This window comes from Pinus tabuliformis, chromosome X (assembly GCF_031772625.1).
Source record: "Pinus tabuliformis cultivar Carrire ecotype Pingquan chromosome X, CPIR1, whole genome shotgun sequence".
Classification (NCBI taxonomy): domain Eukaryota; kingdom Viridiplantae; phylum Streptophyta; class Pinopsida; order Pinales; family Pinaceae; genus Pinus; species Pinus tabuliformis.
In genome coordinates, this window is record NC_142308.1 from 1322365274 (window position 1) to 1322389624 (window position 24351).

Sequence of the window (24351 nt, forward strand, 5' to 3'; positions counted from 1 at the left end):
CTACCCTGTTTGGGATCTAGATTGATGAGTTGGAGGCTTTTCTACACGAGCATATCCAGGGCACTGATGGCTTCCTTCCTCACTAGAAGGATTACAGAGGTAGGATTGCTGATGACATGGTCCTCCTCTCCTCATCTCCAGAAGGATTACAGAGGCAGTTGGATGCCTTAGCTCTGTTTTGCGATCTTCAACAGTTGATGGTCAACTTGGGCAAAACCAAGATTATGATCTTCAATGGGGTGAAGAAAACTTTGGACCTTCACTTCCTATTCAGAGGGGAGGAGGTTGAGATCACCAACACGTATACGTACATGGGGGTGCAATTCTCAGGGCCTCGCTTCAGTTTGTGACCAATACTTCACCTCGGATCAACAAAGGATATGGATCCTTATCCCTTCTCGAGAGACAGTGCTTTCGACATCACTTCCAAGACATCTCGTCCAAGATGAGCATCATGGACACCTTGATCCGTTCCACTGTTCTATATGGCTCAAAGATTTGGGGACCGTCTTTACTTGAGTCGGATTGGGCTTCAGCTGAGAGAGTCCAGATTCTTCTTCTTCGCTGCATCATTATGCACAAACAGACAGTACCTCAGCACATCATCCTTGCAGAGTTCGGAGCTTAGCCCTTTCAGCTTGAGACAGTCTTCAGTTCGGTCTCATTCTTGCATCATTTCCGAGTATTTGCAGACTCGATAAAGAGTAGGGATCATTACCCTATTGCTCATTCTATTGCCTCAAGCTGGGCTAGATGTTGGTTTACAGGAGTTTCAAATCTCTTAGAGTCAGCGAGCATTCAATTGGATCGTCTCCCTCCTTTCGGATATTACTTGGATGCTCTTGGTCACTTTCTACCTAATAGACAAGAGTTGAACAAGATCATCAAGGAGGACATCTACAGGCAATTCGTCCAGGTCACCTGGGTCAATCCTCCGGGAGGGTTGCACCCAAAGATGGCCTTCTACGCTGAGCACTTCTTGGAGTTGAGAGACAGGCTCATTATTCAACCCCAGTATACGTTTCACCACTGGATGCATGCTCTTCGCATTCCTCTAGGCCAGTTCAGAGTAGGTTCTCATAGACTTCGGGTAGAGACGGACCACCAGATTGATAGACCAAACAGAATATGCTAGGTATGTCATTTATAGGAAGTAGAGACCAAGGTGCATTTCATTTTTGGATGCCCTATCTACTACAAGATCAGAGGAAGGTTCCATTGCTTGTTCAGAGACTTTCAGACCCTCGTAGACTTTTCAGGTATCCCGATCAGAGATGTTTGGCCCTATATATGCAAGAAGCTCTCAGGTTTTGAGCGCATATTCTTCAACCTCCCATCAGACCAAACCCCACACAGAGAATCACGACATTTTTTAGGGTACTACCTTCAGACAGGGGCACAAAGAGAACGATTGATACCGTTTCATATTCAAACTCTAGACCAGTGAGGACTCGTGGGACCTCACCCCGCCACATGAGATATCAACAACAAAACCATCTCAGATCCGTCCCTGGGAGACGGACTAGGTCCTCCAGACCTCAGTAGTGCGTGAACTCCCTCAGACAACGATTTAGTGGACGTGGGACCTCACCCCGCCACATGAGATATCAACAGCAAAACCATCTCAGATCCGTCCCTGGGAGACAGAATAGGTCCTCAAGACCTCAGTAGTGCGTGAACTCCCTCAGACAACGATTTAGTGGACAGTCTGCACCTCCCACTGGCCCTTCATGGGGCCAACAAACTTTGTGGAGTTTTTTCTCAGTTGTCTTCAGTCAACCTCAGATGTTAGGAGAGATGGGTCTGATCCTCAGACCCATTAGCCCCTGGATCTTCTCTGTCAGGGCATTCCATACATTGTATCTTTTATGCTGCTGCATTGTACCTTTTCTATTCATGCATTGTATTTTTTATAGAAGACTGTTTGGTTCTCCCGCGTTGTATGAACATCATTGTACTCAACGGTCCCTTTGACCTACTTTGTGGTCATTAGTTGAACATAAATATATTTATCTTATCTTATCTATATGTATCTTGGAAAATATGGCGTGAAAGGAATTTTGTAATCTTTGAAAACATGCCTTTCAATCTCTACAGGGTTGTACTTGCATACAGGGGTGGTTGGCGACTAGGAAGGGCTCCAACAATTCTGAAAACATGCCCAGATTGATAAATCTTCACTTGCAGGTCCTTTTCCTAGCGGGCTTCTTCAATGGTGCAGCCCAGGTTGGCAGTTGTGGTTGTGGAGCTTGGCTGAGAATCAATTCTCAGAAGCATTTTTTTTCTTTTTTGGCATGGGGGCAAGACAGGAACATCAGAGCTGAGCTTATAGCACTTTGGGAGCTGTTGTCCTTCGCAAAATGGCATCGGTTGGAGAATTTAGCTATATTTGGTGACTCCATAACCAATATTGAGGTAATCAACGGGAGGGCTTCTCTTTCGATTCCAAATTTGATAAATCGGTTGGAGAGGATAGAGCATTTGAAAATGCTTTTCAAGGATATCTCCTTCAAGAACATATACAGAGAATTAAATTCTATCGCTGACGGGCTATCAAAAAAGGGATTATTGGCTGCTCCAGGCTCACTATATTACAGACTTTGTGATGGAGACAGGCAGGTCAATGAGGGTGAAATTACACTATAAGCTCCTAGTATTTTTTGGTGGCATCTTTTCTTTTCCTGCTCAGCTTATTGGAATAATGGTTTATGTTACTTTCTGGTTCCACAACTTTGAATATGTTACAGACCTATTTTTTGTTTCTGGTTATTGAAAATGTTCTTGAGGATAGGCTGTTGGACCCTTGTTTTGTTGGCATATCTCCTCCAGGAGGGACATCAGGCCTTTTATGAACTTGGAAGAATATCTGGAAATTTTTGTCTATATGTACTGGGATTTTTTTTATTAATAGAAACCAGCGTTTTTTCTTCTGGAAAAAAGTCTCTTGAACACACACAAAAGAAATGCCCTCTTGAAATAAATAATTATCAGATAATGCTAAGAATGCATATTATATTTCTGCATAACCAAGTTTGTCACGTTACTAAAGAGGCTGAAATGAGGTCCTTTGCCCCTTCTATTAGCTGCCTAATTGGCAACACATAATAAAACATAACAATGAGGAAGGGGTTTTATATATTATTCAAGGGTAATTACAGTGTACAGAATAAATACAAGATAAACATCGTTAATACAAAATTTACATCTAAATCTTGTTGGAAGATAAATATGAACTGATAAGCTCATAAATAATCGAATTCCCAATCCCAACCCCATTCCCCCTCCTATATTCAGTTCAAGGATGCGAAACAAACTTTGTCGCAATCTCTTGTTAATTAACAGTGTTGATTATTGCATTTTCTGTGACGATTTCCTCCTGAAACTAAAAGAATAAAAAGCATTAAAAATTCGTATGCAAGGAAGAAAGAAGCTTTGAACCAAATCGTCTTGCATTAATGGATGCATGTCCGACAGCTGAAATGATGCAAGATCAATCCGATACCGGGAAATTTAAGTTTTCATTTTGCGATTTGAGCATGAGGAATAGCCCAATTAAAGCTCGATAAATTTGCAATTGACATTCTGTTATCCCCTTATCTCACTGTCCACGCAAGAGAATTGATGTGCTTTCTTTTCCTATATTTCCAAGTGGCCTGTATTCGCCCAGCTGCCCATGATCTCCAGTATAGTGATTCATACCTTAAAAAGCAAAAGGAATGGATTAAGCAACTCTTTCCCAAATCACCATGTAAAATATGTCAATTACCAGTTACATAGTTGAAGTTCTGGATAAGACAAAACTGAATATTAATACTGAAAAGCCATCACTTTTCCCAAATTCATTGAATTCAGGAGCAGTTCTTCTGTAAGTTGTCTAAGACAAAAAGCGTTTGTCATATCTGCCATCTCCATTTTTTGAAAACGCATGCTTCAAGTACCTGATTGCTCCTTGAACTCGTGGATTCCTCATATAACGACTAAAATTATTGGTGACATATACAAGATCTGCAGCTTTCGAGAGAGAACGCTTCAACATTGGTTATGCATTTAACCGTTCTACTGGAAAGCGCCCTTTGTCTAACGACATTTTTCCTTGAGCCTGACATAGGATAAATCAATATGTCAGCTCATCTGCTTAAACATAAATTACGCAAGAAAGAGAATAAATACCCAGCTGTATCAATTTTAGTGAACTTTGTAGATAACAAATTAGTTAGATCCACAGCTGAGATATTTAAACTGACGGGATTTAGCTCATTTCAGAACCAGGGAAATACTCGAGTGGTAATTTTTACAAAGCACTATCTTCTTTAATACTAGATTTGGAAAAATTTCCATAAAGCTCGCATTATTGAATTGACTCACATCTCAAAAGTAAGATCAATATTATCTTTCTTTTCTACAGTTTTCCCTGAAATTGGAAAACCATTTCCAGGTTGGATACTTTCACAGTAGTAAAAAACTAAATTCCCTTGGTTTAAGCTTGCCAATACACAGTCCATGATTTATATGTATTTCAAAATTCGCATATGGGAATCATATTTAATATGTATTTGCATATGGGAGTCAATAACACCAAGACAGTGATTTCAAAACAATGTAAAAGACTTCAAATAGACCCTGAGCAAACTTTACTTACTTGACTGCACTGCAGCATTTTCAATGCACCATGTCAACAGCTCATCTCCACAGAACTCCCCCTCATTAATAATAACGCTAGACCCATCATCACCAATGCTCTCCAGCTTTCCACGTATAATGAACAACATTCGATCGATAGGGTATTTCATCCGCAAAATGATGCTGTCCTTAATATAAAACCTTTGACGCAATCTTTCAGATATTGCATCAACTACAGTATCTTCCATAACAGTGAACAACCGCACCTGCGTATAATATTTATTAGTAGTATTTATTTGCTCTAATAATCATTGAGGGTCGAACACTCACCACAGGCATGCATAGAGAGTTCCTAATACGACAAATTTTTAATTTATAATCATCAGCAACAAACACCAGCATATCACTATTCAACAAGTACTATTTTTGTTTTACTTTGCAACAAGTATATCGAGTCCACTATCCATTTAAAAATTGTGTTTTTAAATTATCATTGTGGTGGATTTTGACATACAAAGAAACTTCTCTTAGTGTAATCAGTCCAAACTCAAGACATGCAATAACCAGCTCATAAACAGACGAAAAGAGACAGATGAATGGCAGGAAATAACACGGTATTGTTAACTTGGTAACAAACGTACAATCTTAACGGTATTGTTAACTTGGTAACAAACGTACAATCTTAACTTTGTAAATCAGTCATCAGCGTAGATTAAAAATTCAACACAAGATTATATCTCTAATGCATATATATTCTTCACATGACATAGGGAAAAGAATTGGCAGAAGAAAGTCTCTTTACATGCCCCTTTACATGGGAGGCGAAGGTATTGTTAACTTGGTAACAAACACACATAACTGAATGTATGGGCTCTCAAATGCAGGCTTGGAATTTGACTGATAATTGGCAACATATTTGATTTTGCTGGGAGGTTATCTCTTTGACTTAAATATATATTTATACATGGTGTAACATGCTCTTAAGGCTTTCAACATTTTCTTTTGACTATTCGACTCACCTATAGCACTTTGACATGTGCTAGACCTATTTCAATGAGAAAGAAACTCATTGACATATAGTATAAAAATAATATTTCTTTTCTTGAATAAGTACAAATATCAAAAGTACATTTACGAAGACCGAACCTAGTTACACTTCCTTCAACACACTTGCGCATCTCAAATTCATTTCCATGATTTCTTAGAGGACATGTTTTGTATCCACTAGACAAACCTAGAATCACTAGGACTCTAGCAAACATTAGATGATGTATCGGGGCCTTTGACAAGTTATGGCAAACACCTACTACAATTGGGTGGATCTCATGAGTTATTGATTTTGAACATCATTCCTTGTTTTCTTGAGTCTCAGTTTTCACCTACCAACCTCACGGTGAAGGAGCAAGGATTATCGATTATGTCCTTTCTAGCCACTCTCCATCCCTTTAACCACCACCTTTCGGTGACCCCCATCACTCTAGCCAACCACACTCTATCTTTCTCCCTTTGAGATGAACCCCACCCCATCTGCCCCCTTGGCCCACCCCAAACCACCCTTTTCTTCGATAAGGGTGATCCCAACATCTTTACTTCCCTTATCCAGTAGAGGCTTTGTTGAAGATTGTGGTCTTCTACATAGGTTTGGTGTCCTAGCATGCAGGAGATGATTTATTGCCTCTTTAGGTGCTTGATGGAGTAAGTGATTTATGTCTTCTTTCCTAAGTCTAAATTAGGAAAAGTATAATAATTAATGTCAATTAATTATTGTGGACTATTAAGTCAATTTCTAAGGATAAATAATGAAATTATTTAAATGACTTAGAAATGATCTCAACCATTGATCTATTAGATCTTCTAGAAGGGAGATTAGGGTTAGGGATTTGGGCTTGATGAAGATTATAAATGAAATCCTAAGGGAGAGGTGAAAACACAACAACCGTTGATCTTCCAGATCTTCTAGAAGGGAGATTAGGGTTAGGGATTTGGGCTTGATGAAGATTATAAATGAAATCCTAAGGGAGAGGTGAAGACACAACAAGAGAGAGAGGCAACTATTGCATTTTTGGGAAAGCGATTTTCTCAAAGAGGGAGAGCGATTTCTCTAGAGCAAGATGCTCATCTAGACTGAGGAAAAAGAGGAAGATTGCAAGTTGATTCAGGAGCATTTTTGAAAGGTCGAATAGTTGGAGATTGTAGGGTCGAATTGTTGAAGTGAGAAGGAGGTCAAATTGTTGGAGAGGTTGGCTTGTGAGGGCCAAATTTCCTGAGGCATTGATGTTGTTCAAGGGGAAGGCGCAGGGTTAAGTCGCCGGTGAGAGGTGGGTTGAAATTCTCTAGGCCAACTTTCTTTAGAGGCTAATTTTTAGTGGGTCGAAATTCCTAGGGCCCTGATTTTCCTAAGATTAATTAATAAATGAGAATTGTTGTGAGTATTTATCTGTTGTAATGTGTTAGTAGATGAAGGAAATTTATTGGGTCACATTATATCTAGGAATGGAGTAAAAATAAACCCCGCTAGGGTAGAAGCTATCCAAACTATTCCTCTGCCTAGACTAAGAAGGTTATTGAGTCATTCTTAGGGAAAATCAACTTCTTCCGAAAATTTATTCCCAACTTCGCTGAGATATCCAAACCTATTTCCAATTTGTTGAGGAAAGACCATGAATTCATATGGGGCAATCACAGTAGAGATGTATTTAGAGAAATTAAAAATGCTACAAGTATGGCACCTGTCTTGGTTAGCCCTGACTATTCCAAAGACTTCCTACTCTTTTCTTTTGCTTCAAAAGAAACAATAACTTATGTTGGTTATTTGAGAGTCACTGCTTATGTACTTCACTTAGTAATAAAGGATATCTTAACCTAGAGTGAATGCTTAGGGATCCGTGGGAAATGGGTATACAAAATTCAAGAGTATGACTTGGAAATTAGACCAAGTTAGTGAAAGGTCAAGGCTTTGACAAGTTACCAGCTAGAGGAAATGAAGAAGCCTTGGAGATTAATGTTGTGTAGGATGTTTTGGAGCAAAGTAATTGGTATAGCAATATTATTTATTACTTGAGAAAGCTAGAAAGTCCTAGCCAATTGCTCAACGACCAGAGAAGAACTTTAAGATTGAAATCCACACGATATTGTCTAGTCCAAAATGGCCTTGGTTGGCAAAATCTTGATGGTCTAGTTCTAGGATGTGTCGATGAACAAGAACTAGAGAACTCATGACAGACATCCACAAGGGACTATGTGGCGGACATCATGTTGCACCTACTACAATTCATAAAATACTTAAGGTATTATTGGCCTGCTATATTTATGGTGCACATCAATTTGTCAAGTCATGTCAACAATGCCAACTCTTCATAGGAAAGCAAGACCATGCCGCTTTACCCCTTCAACCTAGCATAGTTGAGAAGTCTTTCCAACAGTGGGGCCTAGACTTCATCGGTGAATTGAACAACAATTTTAGCAATGGGTTTAAGTGGTTCCTCACTACAACTAATCAGTGTTGATAATATCGGCGATATTTCACGAAATATCGCAAATATCGTACGATTTTCAGGGAAATGATATTTCGGCAGGTAAATATCGTGATATTTCTAGCTTTGAGAATATCAAAATATTTTGAAAATCTCTGCTAGATATTGTGATACTTTGAAAATCTCGGCTAAATATCGTTGTTGCATTATATGTTTGAAAATTTGAAAAGAAATGTTTGCCAATATTTTCCAATATTTTGTTGATATCTTCACCAATATTGCCAAAAAGATGTTTTCAGGACCCTCGCCGATATTTTGCCTAGAACGATATTATCAACACTGCAACAGATTATTTCACAAGATGGGTAGAAACAATACCTACCAAAAGAGCAACTAATATTGTGGTAGGGGAATTTTTGGGAGACAAAATTACAGATCGATTTGGTGTTCCAGCCAAAATTACCACAAATAATGCCAATGCTTTTAATTAAACAAAACTATCCATATTTTGTTTCAAATACAACATTATATTGTCTCACTCTTCAAATTATTACCCACAAGGTAATGGTCTCGCCGAGTCAAGCAATAAAAATCTCATGGCCATAGTCAAAATGATAGTGGGTAACAACAAGAGAAGCCAGGATAACAAAATCAAGTAAACTCTCCGTGCAGATATGATAACAAAAAAAAATTCAACTAGCCATAGTTCATATGGGATGAATGTTACCTTGCCTAAACATTTGAAATTACCCGTTTACAACTTGCTAGAACACTTTAGAGATGATAAAGAAGTTGTACAAGCAAGAATTCATCAACTCGTCCAATTAGACAAGAAAATACAATTAGCCTTTGACTGTTTAGTTGAAAATATAAAACAAGATAAAGACAACTTTTGATAGAAAGGCTAAGTCAAGGCAATTCAAACTAGGTGACATTGTACTTATATGGGATAAATAATAAGAGAAGCCTGGTAAGCATGGCAAGTTTGACTCCCTTTAGAGGGGACCATTTATAATAGAAAGTATAGTTGGAACTAATTCTTTCTACCTTAGCCATTTAGATGGTGAGAAATTTCCTACCTTCAAATTATACTTCCCTAATGGCATTTAGTCCCAGTGAGCCTTCGAACATGAATAAGCTCTTTGAGTAAGAATTTTAATCTTTTGGGTTTATTTATGCTTTTCTTAGATGAAAACATTTCACATTTACTAGTTTTGTTGCCTTTACCTTTCAAAATTTACTTTATATCATTGTCTTTCGACATGTTTTATTTCCAATAGTTGCCAAGGGTGGTAGATTCACATATTGGTTCTCATGTCTCCCACGTTAGATGCCGCATAGGTTACAGGTCTAGTGACTCCATGGCCCAATGAATAAGGACTCTTGATATGTGAAAATAGGAGAATCCAGAGTTCTCATACACTTGTGCCAGAGCGTTTGTCCCCTAGTTGGAGCTAGATGTTCCCCTTAAGGCAACTCCCATAGATACACAGTTGTTGTGATTTTTTGCTACATAGACAAGATTTTCTTATTAGTCTGGACTTGCTATTCTCTATTCATTACCTACATTTTTGTGCTCATTAATCATTCACAATGGTGCATCACTTCCCATGCCCTTGATATGAAATGTGCTAGATAATATCTCATGCTGCTTCAATTATTGGTTGGTATGGTTTCACTACTTATATTCCTCACCTAGAAATGATGCTAAGGTTTTAACTTGTTTTTTAGATGCTAGCATTAGATGGATATTTTATCACTTTCAACCTAGTAAAGATGTTACCTTGTTACTATTTCTAACCATCCAGGACGTAATGACTTTTGGATAAGTGTGCCTTAACCTAGACCATTCTGTAATACAGAAAAATCATTGTGGGTAGCATAGACATATCCCTTCCGTACTTAACATTTTCCGTTAAATACTCATACACTTTCCATCCCATCCATAAAAACAAGATTTGCCTAACCTAGGGTTATAGATTTCCAAAGATCATCCAAAAGAAGGTCGTCAAGAAAACAAAAAGGAAAATGCAAGCTAATTCTTGATTTAAGGAAATTGCTAATTCTTCATTTAATCCCCTTTTAAGGTAGCTTTTCTATTGTGTTTCAAGTTGACAATTTTTCTTCCATGGATTTGCGTGGTAGGAATGTGCATCACCGTTATCCTGACAAAGCAGAGTGCGAAAGAAAACACAAGAGTTTCGGCAAGGACTTTCATTTGACATCTTCTAAATCAGGTACACATAAATTCTTCACATCATTTTTTCTTAGATTTTGATTAAATCACTTCTAAATCAAACTTTGGATTGGGTTTGAGTTAAATAATAGATTTATTTTTTATTTTTCTTTCAACAATTGGTTTTGATTAATATTTTTTTTTTAAATTAAACTAAGACTTTAATTTTGTAAGTAATTCACATCTTTTCCTTCTTTTTTATAAATTTAAATTAGGTTTCCATTTATTTGTTCTAGGTAAACCTAGTTTTTTTAGATTAAAAAAAACAAAATACATATAAATGAAATGATATTTTAAGGTCCATGAGACTAAAATAGTCTATGAGACCATTAGTTCCCTATTTTTCGCTTTTTGCAATTCAATCATTTTCCGATTCAAATTGATGATGAGCTGACCCAACCTTCCAACAATCCCCTCGCTAAAAAGACAATGCCAAGAAACTGATGCTAACATTTTCTCATAACTTTCTCTGATGTCTTTGAATGCCTCACATTCCAAAATGAAATGTTTTTTCTGATTCCACAGCCCTAGACGTGCAAAATGTACACACCCTTTCTTTCCAAGCTTCTTTAGGCCTTTTCCACCGTCCTGTTTCACACCGAATTTGATGTGAGTTGGTCCTTAATTGAACAATAAGAACCTTTGCCCTCCACGAAATGCTAGCTCCAATGAACTCTTTTTGTTGTAGATCACACATAGGGTTGAATTCCTCAATGTAATATTTCTTCTTTCTACCCAACTCTTTTCCCCATACCTTTTTACGAAACTTCTCCATAACAAAATCCTTTAGCCCCTTGCTATTTGTGGGACAGTCATTCATGTAGATATTCCATTTTTGCATCCATGTGTAGTTTTGTTTCATCCATGTTTTCTTTCTTTCACTCATGCCTTCATTGAAGATAACATTAGGCCATCTACCTACTCTCATTTGTTCAATTCTTTTTAGATATCTTATGAGCCGTACCATAGCAATTGCTTCAATGGAAGTTGCTTCAGTTTCACTCAACATTATCTCACAAGGTACTGAAATTTTTATTTTGAACTTGCTCAAGATAAACGTTTTTGGATTTTCTCAATTTTTTCCCATTTTGAGACAGGAGTGCTGCTAGCCCACAATTCACACCCATAACACATCATTGGACAAACTAGGAGTCCAAAAATCACTTTAATCATTTTCCAATCCCATAACTCTACGTCTCTACATCTGTTTTGAAGAGCATATAATGCTTTCCACCCTCCTAAAATTCTCTTCTTTCTGTAGTCCTCCCAATTGAGTTTGTTGTTGAAATCAATCCCAAGGTACTTGTACTCATTTACTTCTTCAAGAATGTTGTCTTCAAAGAAGAAAGTATGTTGGCTTTGCTTCCTTTTATTAGAAAAAACATTATTTTGGTCTTGCTAGTATTGACTTGCATCCCCACTGCTCTACAATAATTCTCATGGCATATAAGTGCATTTGCAATCCATGGGCCGATTTAGAAATCAATACAATATCATCAGCATATAAAAGAAGCTTTATCACAAACTCCCCCAACCGAACACCATCTCCACCTTGCAGATTTAGCCACTCTTCCAATTTATCAATATATAGACCAAAAAGAGTAGGGGATAGAGGGAAACCTTGCTTGACTCCAATGTCACTTCTAAAGCTTTCTGAAATACCTGCTGAGGTTCTAATTTTGACTTTCACTTCTTCATAAAGTCTATGGACAGCGGCTCTATAATGCACAGGAATTTCAAGTTCTTCCATTCTACGCCACAACTTATCCCTAGGGACTATGTCAAATGCTTTTTTGAAGTCAACAAAGCAGCAAAATACTTCTTCTTTGTCCTCCCAAACCTTTTCAACAATGTGTCTCAACATGATGCCATGATCCACTGTAGAATGTTTCGGCCTAAAACCCGTTTGTCCTGTTGCTCTCTTTTCTTTTACTTCTGCCCAATTGCTAATTCTGTCTTCTACCATGCTGTCGAAAAGCTTTGCAAACAAAGGATTGATCATAATTGTTCTATAGTTGGATGGATTATTAATGTCTCCACTTTTAAAAGGGGTATTGCTAGGCTAGTTGTCCAACCTCTTAGGAATCCTTGTTGAATGATGTTGTTGAATATTTCTATGATGTGTGGTACAAGAGAGTTCATTCCCCATTTTAGATACTCTGCTTGAAGTTCATCCAAGTCCTTTGCCTTTCCTATTTTCAACTTTTTAATTCCATTCTCCACCTACTGTAATGTGAAGAGCTTTGAATTTGTGTTGATCCTAGGGGGGGACTATTAGGATATTCCGACACATAGGACATAGTTAAGTTCAACTTGGTCTAGTATAGAGTTAGGTTAGAGTTAGGTAAAGTGTGTTTCTTTACCGTTGTACATTTTGTAACTTACAATCCGACGGTCACGATATGTAGTGATCCGACGGTTCACTCTCACCTCGGTATTACCGACACTTGATCCGTGGCTTGACACCCGATTGGTCCATGAGTTCTATTTAAAGCGCATGGAGGGTCATTGTTCGGGTAATCCGTGCATGAGAGAAGCTTATGTAAATTTTCATTCTTTGATTAATAAATTGCCTGTAGTACCCACGTTGGGACAGGCCGTGGACTGTTTCCCTCCTTGCACTCTGAGGGTTTTAACCACGTCAAAAATACTGGTGTATTGATTTGAGATCTGGTTGTGAGCGGTGTCCTTTTGGTATTCTTTCTGTGGAACTTACCCTGTAAATTCCTACATGGTATCAGAGCTATTTGAGGGCCGCGTCCGTTGGTGATCCAAATCTGAAGCCGGTAGAACTGCATGCGGCTGTCGTTTCCTAGATCTGCTGTTTCTGACTGCTTTCGGGCCGAGAGGACTGCTCTGTTGCGTTCGGAGCATCTGTTCCAGTGAGGAACCCCTTTCGTTTCACGCGAAAAGGTTTCCGGTAGCCCTAGCTGCGTCATTTTTCAGATCGGGAGGTATACAGTGTTTTTTTTTTGCAGTTTACTGTTATTTTCTCTCTGCTTATTTCGGTCTTAGTTTATTTAGCCTTTTTTTTTAACCGGATCTATACCTTTCATTTCTGCGTATGCTCTTTGCCCTGCGACTCTGTGCGATCTGGGCAAATCAGAAACAGAAAGGAAGGATTTTTCTCATGCGTATGCTCTTTTCCCTGCACCTTAGTGTGATCTCGGAAAATCAGAAACATTGAGAAAAATATTTAGTTTTTCGGCTAAAGCTAACTTTGAAATTTTTTTAAAATTTCTAGTTTTTTGGCTAAAGCTAACTTCGAGCCGCAAGGTTCGTTTTTCTTTACATATTCGTGTTGGGTTTTGTGTTTTGTGTTTTGTTAGGGAAAAAGAGCTTTCTCAAGGCAAGCACGCAAACCGAGGCCCCCCCCCCCCCCTCTCTCTCTCTCTCTCTCTCTCTCTCTCAAATTTTTTGTATAGATCAATTGGTTCAAAGCTATTTTAAGAGAGTAGAGGTCTTGGGTTCAAGTCTCCATTTTGTGGGGGCAGATTTTTTCATTCCCGCACATTCGCGCACTTTGCCGGCTACTTCAACAATTATTTTTCAAAAAGCCATAACTTCTTCATCCGGAAGCCTTTTTCAGAGCCGTTTTTTTTAAAACCGCCTATTTTTTCGAGATCTATCCATTGGAACACCTACTTTCAGCATCTTCAGCTTCATTTTTTTAAAAAAAAATGGAAAGCCCATGCCAAGTCATTCTTGACAGCACTAACTACTTCCAATGGGTAGCCTACATCGAAGATTTACTTAGAAGTAAAGGTCTCTTCAGAATAGCCACAGACCAAGAGAAGAAACCAAAAGATGAAGACAAGGCGGCAAAATGGGAAAATAGACAAGATCAAGCACGTGGTTTGATAGGGATGTCTATTTCTCCTGATCTTAGATTCCACATTGCGGAACTTGAGACTCCTCATGAAGCATTAGAAAAACTTGCTAAAGTTTTTGGGATTAAAAATGAAATTAGAGCCCATCAACTTGAAAATGAGCTGCTTACTTTGGATCCTAATAATTTTTCTTGCATTGAAGATTTCTTGTCCAAATTCAAGAACCTTAGATATCTCCTGGAAGGTGTTAAAGTTAAGAAAGACGATGGTAACCTTATTTATTCCATCCTTACTAAGTTGGGACCAGCCTACTCTGTATTTGTTTCCACTTTCCATTCTACAAGAGAAGCTTTCATTTGTCAAGGACAAGACTACAAGCCCCCTTCCTTTGACTCCTTTTGTGATTCCTTAATAAGAGAACAAGAAAAACTCTTACACCTTGGTCTTCTTAATCTTGGAAACTCTTCCACGAAAGCGTTAGCCGCCCAGCAGCAACCAAATTCAAAGAATCCTAAGAAGTCATATCCTCAAAAGAATGGTCCTAAACCATTTCAGCATCAAAATGAAAGATCATTTCAGCAAAATGATAAGACCAATAAAAACAAATGGAAGAAGACTGATAGACATTGTAACTTTTGTAATCGAGATGGCCACTTAGAATCTAAATGCTTTAAGAAGATGGAAGCCTTGGAAGCCGCAATGAAGAAACATAACATCCATGTGGAGCCTACTTCAACTTCAACTTCCGGAATGGCACTTTCTGCATCTCATTGTCAATCATCTCAGTCTGGTTATGCATTAAATGTATCTTCTTCTTCTTCTCATTCTCATGAGTGGCTCATTGACTCTGGAGCCTCTTGTCACATGGCCAAAAACCAAGCCATGTTTTCTTCTTTAAATGATTGTAACACCAAAAATATATATATTGGTGATGATAGATCTCTTAATGTTGTAGGGACTGCAACTGTTCATCTAGACAATGGTCAGTTTAATGATGTATTATGTGTTCCAACCTTATCCTGCAACCTTCTATCTGTCTATCAGATAACTCATTCAGGTGAAGGTAAAATTGTTGAATTTTCACCTCATGATGTTGTAATCAAGGATCTAAAAGATCCTAAACAGATTCTAGCTACTGGTCTTGCTGATGATTCCAAAAGGTTGTATAAGTTTCACAACTTTGGGTCATCCAATCTTCCCTCAGTATTTGTTGCTCATAATGATGAAGTGAGCAAACTTTGGCATGAGCGATTTGGTCACTTAAACTATCGCTCCCTTCAGCATCTATGTAAAGAAAATATGGTGACAGGTCTTCCTATGGTATCTTGCAGAGATGGTGTTTGTTCCGGATGTGTACTCGGAAAACATCATCGGGACAGTTTTGACAAACGTGCCTCTTGGCACGCCTCAGCCCCTTTACAGCTTGTGCACAGTGATTTATGTGGTCCTCTTCCTGTTGCTTCATTCTCTGGCTGCAAGTACTTCTTAACTTTCATTGATGATTTCTCCAGACGCACTTGGGTATACTTCTTAAAACTCAAGAGCGAAGTATTTACCACTTTTTTGGCCTTCAAAGCATTTGTTGAAAAACAATCTGGACATCAAATTCTTAAGCTAAGAACTGATAATGGTGGAGAATATGTTAAAAACACATTCATCAACTTTTGCACCGAAAATGGAATTCAAATGCAACATACTGTTCCATACACTCCACAACAAAATGGTGTAGCTGAAAGGAAAAACCGCACCTTAAAGGAAATGGCTAATTGTATGCTGCAATCTAAAGGACTCAGTCTTAGTTTTTGGGCCGAAGCAATTAATTGTGCAAATTATATAATCAATCGCACTCCCACTAAGGTTCTAGAGAATATCACTCCAGAAGAAGCTTGGAGTTCCATTAAACCAGATGTAAGTCACTTTCGTGTGTTTGGAAGTGAAGCATGGGCCCATATTCCAGATGAAAAGCATAAAGCTTTAGAACCTAAAAGTGAGAAATGTACTTTTGTTGGATATTCTGAAGATGTAAAAGGTTATAGACTTATTCCATTTAAGTCCAAAAATGTTATCATTAGAAGAGATGTAAAATTTGATGAAAATAAATCGGCCTGCGAGCCTAGTCCGGCGGATGTGCCACCTCTTCCTATCTCTTCTATCTTTGAAAACATTTCTTCTTCAGATGATGAAAGCGAGGATGATAATCCTCCCCCACCTTCTCAGGATCCTCAACTTCCAAGATGGGTCCGTGCCACTCGGGATGCAGCAGGTGATCTTGCCGGTGATCCTACAGATCAACGACGTACACGTTCTCAGTTTGAAAGAGCCTCTTCTTTACTGGCTCAAGCTCCAGTAAATCATGATCCTGACACTTTTGCAGAAGCTTCAGGCCATCCACATTGGGAAGCAGCTATGAATGAAGAATATCATTCATTGATGACAAATGATACATGGGATCTTGTTCCTCTACCAAAGGGACGCAAACTTGTTAGATGTAAATGGGTTTACAGAACCAAGTATGGACCAGATGGGAAAGTTGATAAACATAAAGCTCGTCTCGTTGCTAAGGGCTTTTCACAGGTTGAAGGCATTGACTACACTGAAACCTTTTCTCCTGTTGCCAAAATGAACTCCATCCGCCTTGTTCTTTCCCTTGCTGCCTCTTTAAAATGGGAAGTCCATCAGATGGATGTTAAATCTGCGTTCTTGCATGGGGACTTGCAGGAAGAAATCTATATGGAACAACCCATTGGCTTCATACAAACAGACTCCAGCCTTGTTTGTCGACTTAAGAAATCCCTTTATGGCCTCAAGCAAGCTCCTCGGGCTTGGTATGCCAAAATGGATAGCTTTCTTTTAGAATCTGGCTTTTCTAGGTGTCATTCTGACAATACTGTCTACACCAAGAAAGAGGGAAACTCTCTTATCATCCTTGTTCTTTATGTTGATGATCTTATTCTTACTGGTAGTGATCCCAACCTTATAAACCATGTGAAGTCCAGCCTTAAAAAGAAATTTGAAATGACAGACTTAGGACATTTACACTATTTTCTCGGTCTTCAAGTCTTGCAATCCCAAGAGGGCATTTTCCTTTCCCAGTCCAAGTATGCTTGTGATATTCTTCGTCATTTTCACATGGAAGACTGTAAGCCAGCCCCTTCTCCCTTTCAGTCTGGAGTCAAACTTTCAGTCTCTTGTACCTCTCCTGAAGTTGATGCTACCTTATACCGTCAACTTGTCGGAAAACTCCTGTATTTAACCCATACTCGTCCTGATCTTTCCTTTCCTGTTGGCCTTGTTGCGCGTTTTATGCAAAACCCCCGTGAAAGTCATTGGAAAGCAGCTAAAAGAATACTTCGTTATGTTCGAGGTACAGTACAGTTTGGGATTCATTACAGTACCAAAGCAGCTCCTCTGTTAGTTGGTTTCACTGATTCTGATTGGGTTGGTGACCCTGATGATCGGAAGTCTACTGCCGGTTATGTCTTCACTCTTGGTTCAGGACCTATTACATGGGCTTGTAAGAAACAGGCTGCCATTTCTCTTTCGTCAGCAGAAGCAGAGTATCGTGGTGCCGTGGAAGCTAGTAAGGAAGCCTTGTGGCTTCGTCAGATCCTATCAGAGTTTGGCTTTGAGCAGCAGCATTCAACCACACTTTGGTGTGATAATCAAAGTGCCATTCAGCTATGCAAAGATCCAGTCCAGCATCAGCGCAGCAAACACATTGAACTACACATGCACTTCATCAGAAAGCTCATTCATGACCATGTTCTTGAAGTGCAATATTGTCCAACAGATGATCAGGTTGCAGACATCTTCACAAAGGCTCTCACAGAGGCGAAGTTCACTAAACTTCGATATATGCTTGGAGTTCAGGAAGTTGTCACTAAGGGGGGATAGGCTCTAGTGCCTCCTTCCTTCTCCTATTGTGTCATATTTGTAAATCCTTCAATCCTATCCCAAGTTGTTCTTAAGGGGGGATGTTAGGATATTCCGACACATAGGACATAGTTAAGTTCAACTTGGTCTAGTATAGAGTTAGGTTAGAGTTAGGTAAAGTGTGTTTCTTTACCGTTGTACATTTTGTAACTTACAATCCGACGGTCACGATATGTAGTGATCCGACGGTTCACTCTCACCTCGGTATTACCGACACTTGATCCGTGGCTTGACACCCGATTGGTCCATGAGTTCTATTTAAAGCGCATGGAGGGTCATTGTTCGGGTAATCCGTGCATGAGAGAAGCTTATGTAAATTTTCATTCTTTGATTAATAAATTGCCTGTAGTACCCACGTTGGGACAGGCCGTGGACTGTTTCCCTCCTTGCACTCTGAGGGTTTTAACCACGTCAAAAATACTGGTGTATTGATTTGAGATCTGGTTGTGAGCGGTGTCCTTTTGGTATTCTTTCTGTGGAACTTACCCTGTAAATTCCTACAGGGACTCTGCCTCAGATTCTTTCTCATATAGTTGCCTTGCATATTCAAACCATTGTTTGGCTGTAATAATATTTTCAATTTGCTTCTTCCTTGGTTGCAGTTCCTGCTAGAAAAGCTTTGGATTATTCTTGCTTAAATATATTAACTCTTCTCTCCTGGTTTGCATGAACTCATCTTTTTTCCTTTTTAGTATCTGCTTATATAACTTTACATTCATCTCCTTCTTTCCTGCCTTTTTCAAGGTTCTTCTTGCCATTTTGCATTACTCATCAAACCAAGCATTTACAGGAAAACAATTTGGTTCTGATTTACTATTTTTTACGCTTTTGCACTTCTCAAGTGCACTTTGAATTATATTTGTTAACTCGTGACTTGAAACCAGTTTTCTCCTTCCGAATTAATCCTCTAACATTGTCTTGAAGATAGTACCACTTTCTTGTGTTAGAAGAATTTTACCCCTTCATAATCATTGTCGAGAGCATTGGGTTTTCCTCCTATACTGCCTTTCTAATTTAAATCAAGTTAGTTTTTTATGCGTAAATTTAAATTAGGTTTCATTTATTTGTTGTGGGTTTAAACATAGTTATTTTTCTATTTTATTAAAATTTAAAATATATATATATATATATATATAATAATTCAAATTTAATTTTGTAGATTTGAATTTATATCTAAAGAACAAAAAATAATAATAAGAATAAAAAATGGGGGCATCCAACCCACCCCTTTGAAATCATTCCGCCAGGGCCTACTCTGCATCCAAAGTTCTACATGCAGCCCGACACTGTGCGGATCACCCCTCCGCATGAGCCTACATTAAGCCACAAGGCTGAAACCCCTTCACACCTCTCTTTGTGAGCACACCGAGCACCCCCATTGACTCACCCTATGCCAGTCCCAAATTGAAACCCGGTAACCTTGGGGGTTCTCCAGATTGACCCTTCTCCAGTAGCACGTCCTCCACGTCGCCGATCCACTCCAAACTCAAATCACCTGCACTCCACTAACCACGAGCCCACTTGCCTGCTGGACCACCAGAGATACCCCGAAGTCCCGCGCAGGCCATACCAGAGCCCAATTCGATCACTTCCATCGAGACTCCCCATGTTGCATTACCAGCTCGCTGCCCATCCATGAGTTAGTCACGACACTCCCAAGTTGAAGTCGCTCCCCTTAGGTTAACTCACGGCACTTTCCACCAGAGCAACGTCAAAGCCTCCATCGAGCCACGTTCACACAGAGCATGCGCAGGAGGCCCGAGCCATTGTCACTTGATTTTAGTTCCCAAACCGACCAGTTTCTTTCAAATAAAAAAGATAAAAATTCCAAGATCAATTTGCAGAGTTCCCAAGCAAATTAATTCGTTACCTTTCGTTTTTTGGCTTACACATTTTTGGAGTCGTATTTCACATAGAAGTTGAATACCGACCAGAGCCTGAAAAGATTTCCTTATTCGGCGAGCGTTATTGGAACCATTTCAATCCCTCGTATGTGTGTGGTCAAATTACGGGTGAGAAAGTTGTTAGAAAACTAATAAACTTAAACAGTGATTCTACATGCGGAAAGAACTGAAAAGAATCACTGAAACTTAATGCCCAGGGATACGAATTACCTCCAGCCATTGGTGAAACTGTTGATAGCAATTTCCTTCTGAAACACCACGCTCCAGCTGCACATGCAAAAGGGAAAGAAGACAACTAGTCTGAAGGCACTTCCGAGCTCTGCTATCTCAGCTAGATGGTGTAGAACTGAAGGGGATTGAGATATGAGCTTGGGGACCAAACAGATGAACATATAGCTAAGCTTCCATCAAGCTTCTAAAAGCTATGTGTTAGAAAAACCACAAATCAAGGTAGAGATCAGATCAAAGTGATGGACCACTTTAGTAGCTCCCAATTATAAATTTAGTAATTGCAGTTGATTTTCTTAACTTAAGGAAACCACTGCAATTGGTTTCCATAAGTTAAGAAAAGCTGCAATTCCATAAATCAAGGTAGCTTTTGTGTAAAATCAATGGAGCTTAACAAAAGTCACGGGTCATGACCCTGAGCTAAGCTTGATTTCATGCTTCATGTTTTTCTTACTTTATTGAATCATAGGTAGCGATTTTAACCAAACGACGCCTTAAAATTTTATGGTTTTCTGACTTTGTTTATTCCCATTGCATAAGCAAAACAATGACAAAATAATAAGCCTTCTGGTAATAAATTCAACTGAGAAAATCAATGATGCAAATAGTGATACAACAGTTTGCACACGAATAATATCATCAATTTGACTTTTTTTCTTGAATTTTCATGGTCTAAACAATATTGGTTTAAATTATAGTTTCAAACAATAGATCAAACCCTGAAATAAAACATTAATTACATTTTCTGCAATTGGGTTTTCTTTTTTGTTATAAGTTGCACGATTCATTCAGCGGACCATGTATTTGCGGTTTATTTAATATTCTGCCATATCATAAATGATTCATGTTAATCTCGAATACTTTGATGAATGATGTTGAAGTTTTACACAAAGATACTTGGATTAATAGTTTCCTATAAGCTGTTCTTGGAAGTATATCGTGCTTGGCAGTGGGATAAAATTTAAAGTGCATAATAATCATTCCCAAATAGAAAAATTGCTTTCATGGTTTTCAGCAACAAATACATTTCATTTGGGATTATCATGAGATGTTCTAAGTACATTTGATTTAGCATAATTTGGATGACTAAAAAATTGGCTCATTAATTGGAACATTCAACTGAATGATTATTATCATCTCAACTCAATTAATGTTTTATTCAAACAAGATGGAATAAATGGTGATACAATTCATAGAATACTTTTTCTTGATGTCAATTTGGTGCATGAATTCTAAAATTGACATCAATGATTCAAGTGGATTTATGGTGATGAGATTTCGTTGAAAATTTTCAGTCACATTAAATTTGTCCAAATTCTGAATGGTTAGAGGATTTTTTTTTTTTCAAAAATTTGGAGCAATTCTTATGGTGACAATTATCCACCATTTAATTTCACACTTATATTTTTGTTCCAAAAACATGTACTGTTTCAAATTCAATGGAATGAATGATGGGAACAATATACACTAAAGAACAAATATATGATCACACTTTCTAAGCGATAAATTCCTTTAGAGATCTAGGCTAAAGAGGTGTTTCAACATCTATAAATAACAAAAGTAGTCGTTAGGTGGGAAAACTACGGTTTGAGAGTTATACATGCAAGAAAACCCCATGACTTCAAGAAGCTACTCATTGAGCTTAAGGCTCGCCTTGTGGGAGGTCCAAGTTACCCTTTGTTGGTACGCATTTGAGTAGTATTGCATTAGATGGGACTAAACACTGACATCACTTATATACATACCTTGAGTATATCGAAAGTCACCCTAGCTCAAATCCTGAAACCAACCATTTGCCAACTTGGTTGTTATAGTGCACCAAAAACAACGTTCGGGAAGCTTGATCTCTTGCACTGGCCTTGCAGTGGTATATTTGAGGGTTGTAGCACCAGGCACACCCATTCTACAAGCCACTTCTTGCTCAGAAAAAACATATTGTTAACTTGCATCACTTGAAAAAGAATTTATTTCTTTGATCATGGATTGAATGAAAGTATTTTTTATTTTTGTTGTTAACTCATTTGATTTGCATGAAAGAATCAACAAAGAAGTTATCATCATACCGCAACCTTAAGAAAGTATCAACATCTAATCTAAGTCAAACCATCACTCATACCCAACAACAAACATAGAACTAAAATCAAATGTAGAGAAACCCCCCTTAATCTAGAATAACCACACATCCAAAACCTAGAAGTGAGGGAAAAGGTTGTTGAGGTGATAGTGGGTGACTTGACTGCTAATATCCTTAGGTTCTCTCCATGGTGATGTTCAAACTTTTTCTTTAGGGAGAATTCGCGGGATAACAAGGTTAATTGTCATTGGTCCATTGGTATTTGGTATTCACATATCCACGTCCTTGAGTAGGGTCGGAAAACTTTTCCTTAGAGGTTGATGCAGCTAAGAATGAAAAAGCATAAGATGATCACAACAAAGGAAAATAAAAGATCAAAATGCAAAAGATGGTTTGGGACAAAAATTAGAACCTAGAAAAAAACCTAGCATAAGTGATGACCTCGGTATTGCAACAAGAATGCTGCAACTCCCAAGGCTACCAACTTTAATTATCAACTCAGGGTTCGTACAAACTTAAGAGATATCGACACTATATGTGTAGCATACAATGTGTCATTCCTTTGATATCATGATGTAATGGAGTGCATGTAATGAAATCAAATTCTAAACTAATTGCAGAAAATGAAATGCTCGAAATGGAAACCTTAACCTATTGCAAGGAAAAAAATACAAGGAAATAAACATATTCTAATTGCATAAAGTAAAGATCATGAACTAAATGTTAATCTTTACATTTCAAAGAGTTTAGATCCATTAACATAATTCATTGGATGTGACAATCAAGAAAATCATCATTGTATTATCCAATTCATAAATTTGTCCATTAACCCAAATCGCTGAAATGTTTTGCATGGGTAAAGAGAAAAGTCCTATGTGATCTTTGGTCTTCCCTAATAATTGATTTAGAGCCTAGGGGTCTTGATTCAACCCTAAGGGATAATAACCAAGCTTCTTGAGTGAATCTGGGCAAGTATATACACGTTGTAAGAGTACTACAAGAAACAACAAATTTACTACAAGAAACTATAATTCACCAAATGACCAAGCAAATCAAATCCAAATTAGATAGAACAAATTTTGTTATTGACTAGAATATCTTATATCTCCATTCTAAGTGGAATCACTTAAAAAGATCTATGTTAACCCATGCTAAAAAATCGCAAAAAATTACAGGTTTAAAATCTGGAAATTCGAGAACTAGTAGCTAGTAAATCTATCAAATGCCTAACCTAATCAAGTGAAAATGCAATGGGGTAATTTTTGTTATTATCTAGAATGTTTTTGTGATCTAATTCAAGTGGAATCAACTCGATTGAACCTCGTTAGCATGCTCTAAAAATAGCATAAATTTACTGTTATTTGCCACAAGGGACTTCCAGAAATCCAGATTTGGGAATTAGCAAGTTAATCTAAGTAGCTCAATGATTACTATGACCTTCCAAAGTTGTTACAATGACGAAATGATGTTTGTGATCTTGCAAAATAACTTACTTCAACCATTTAACCCAATCTTACAATAAGAAATCATTAATACTAAATGCATAAATAGAAAAAAGATAAGAACAAGAGATGCATGTGAATAAGAAATGAAAAAAAAGAAAAATAAATGATACAAAAGGGCTCTGAGGCTCCTGGGATGACCAAACCTAAGGAAAGTCAAAGTCATATGGAGGAGAGCAAGATTTAGAAGCTGAACATGACACCTATCTTCATTATTTCCATCAATACAATTACATCCTTGCAAGAAATGACAATAGAATTGCAAAAATACAAGTTATTTCCACAAGAAGACTAATAAAAATCTCCCCCTAGAGACAAATTTGACTTGGTACTTATACAAAATGATTAGGAATCATTTCCCATGAAAGAAGTAAGCTTTCCTCTCAAAAATCCCTTGATTAGTAAATCTGGCTCCCAATACTAGGAATCTGCATTAAATGGCAGGGAACACATTCCGAGATTTTCTCAATCATTAGAGCTCCACAATTTGTGTCATAATTCCAGAATAGCTTGTTGATTTATTATTTAATATTGTGCTCGTGTAGTAGGGA

The 24351-nt window shown here is 38.0% G+C and overlaps 1 pseudogene across 1 annotated transcript in view; it reads right to left on the reverse strand.

The window, feature by feature from the left end:
• Positions 1–3041: 3041 nt before the first annotated feature.
• Positions 3042–24351, reverse strand: part of LOC149144958 (putative cyclic nucleotide-gated ion channel 20, chloroplastic) — a 410537-nt pseudogene continuing 389227 nt past the window's right edge. The window contains exons 11-14 of the transcript XR_016264145.1: positions 4640–4886; positions 3939–4099; positions 3603–3699; positions 3042–3376 (exon numbers count right to left, since the gene is read on the reverse strand). The product of XR_016264145.1 is annotated as a putative cyclic nucleotide-gated ion channel 20, chloroplastic (transcript). The remainder of the gene's footprint in view (positions 3377–3602; positions 3700–3938; positions 4100–4639; positions 4887–24351) is intronic.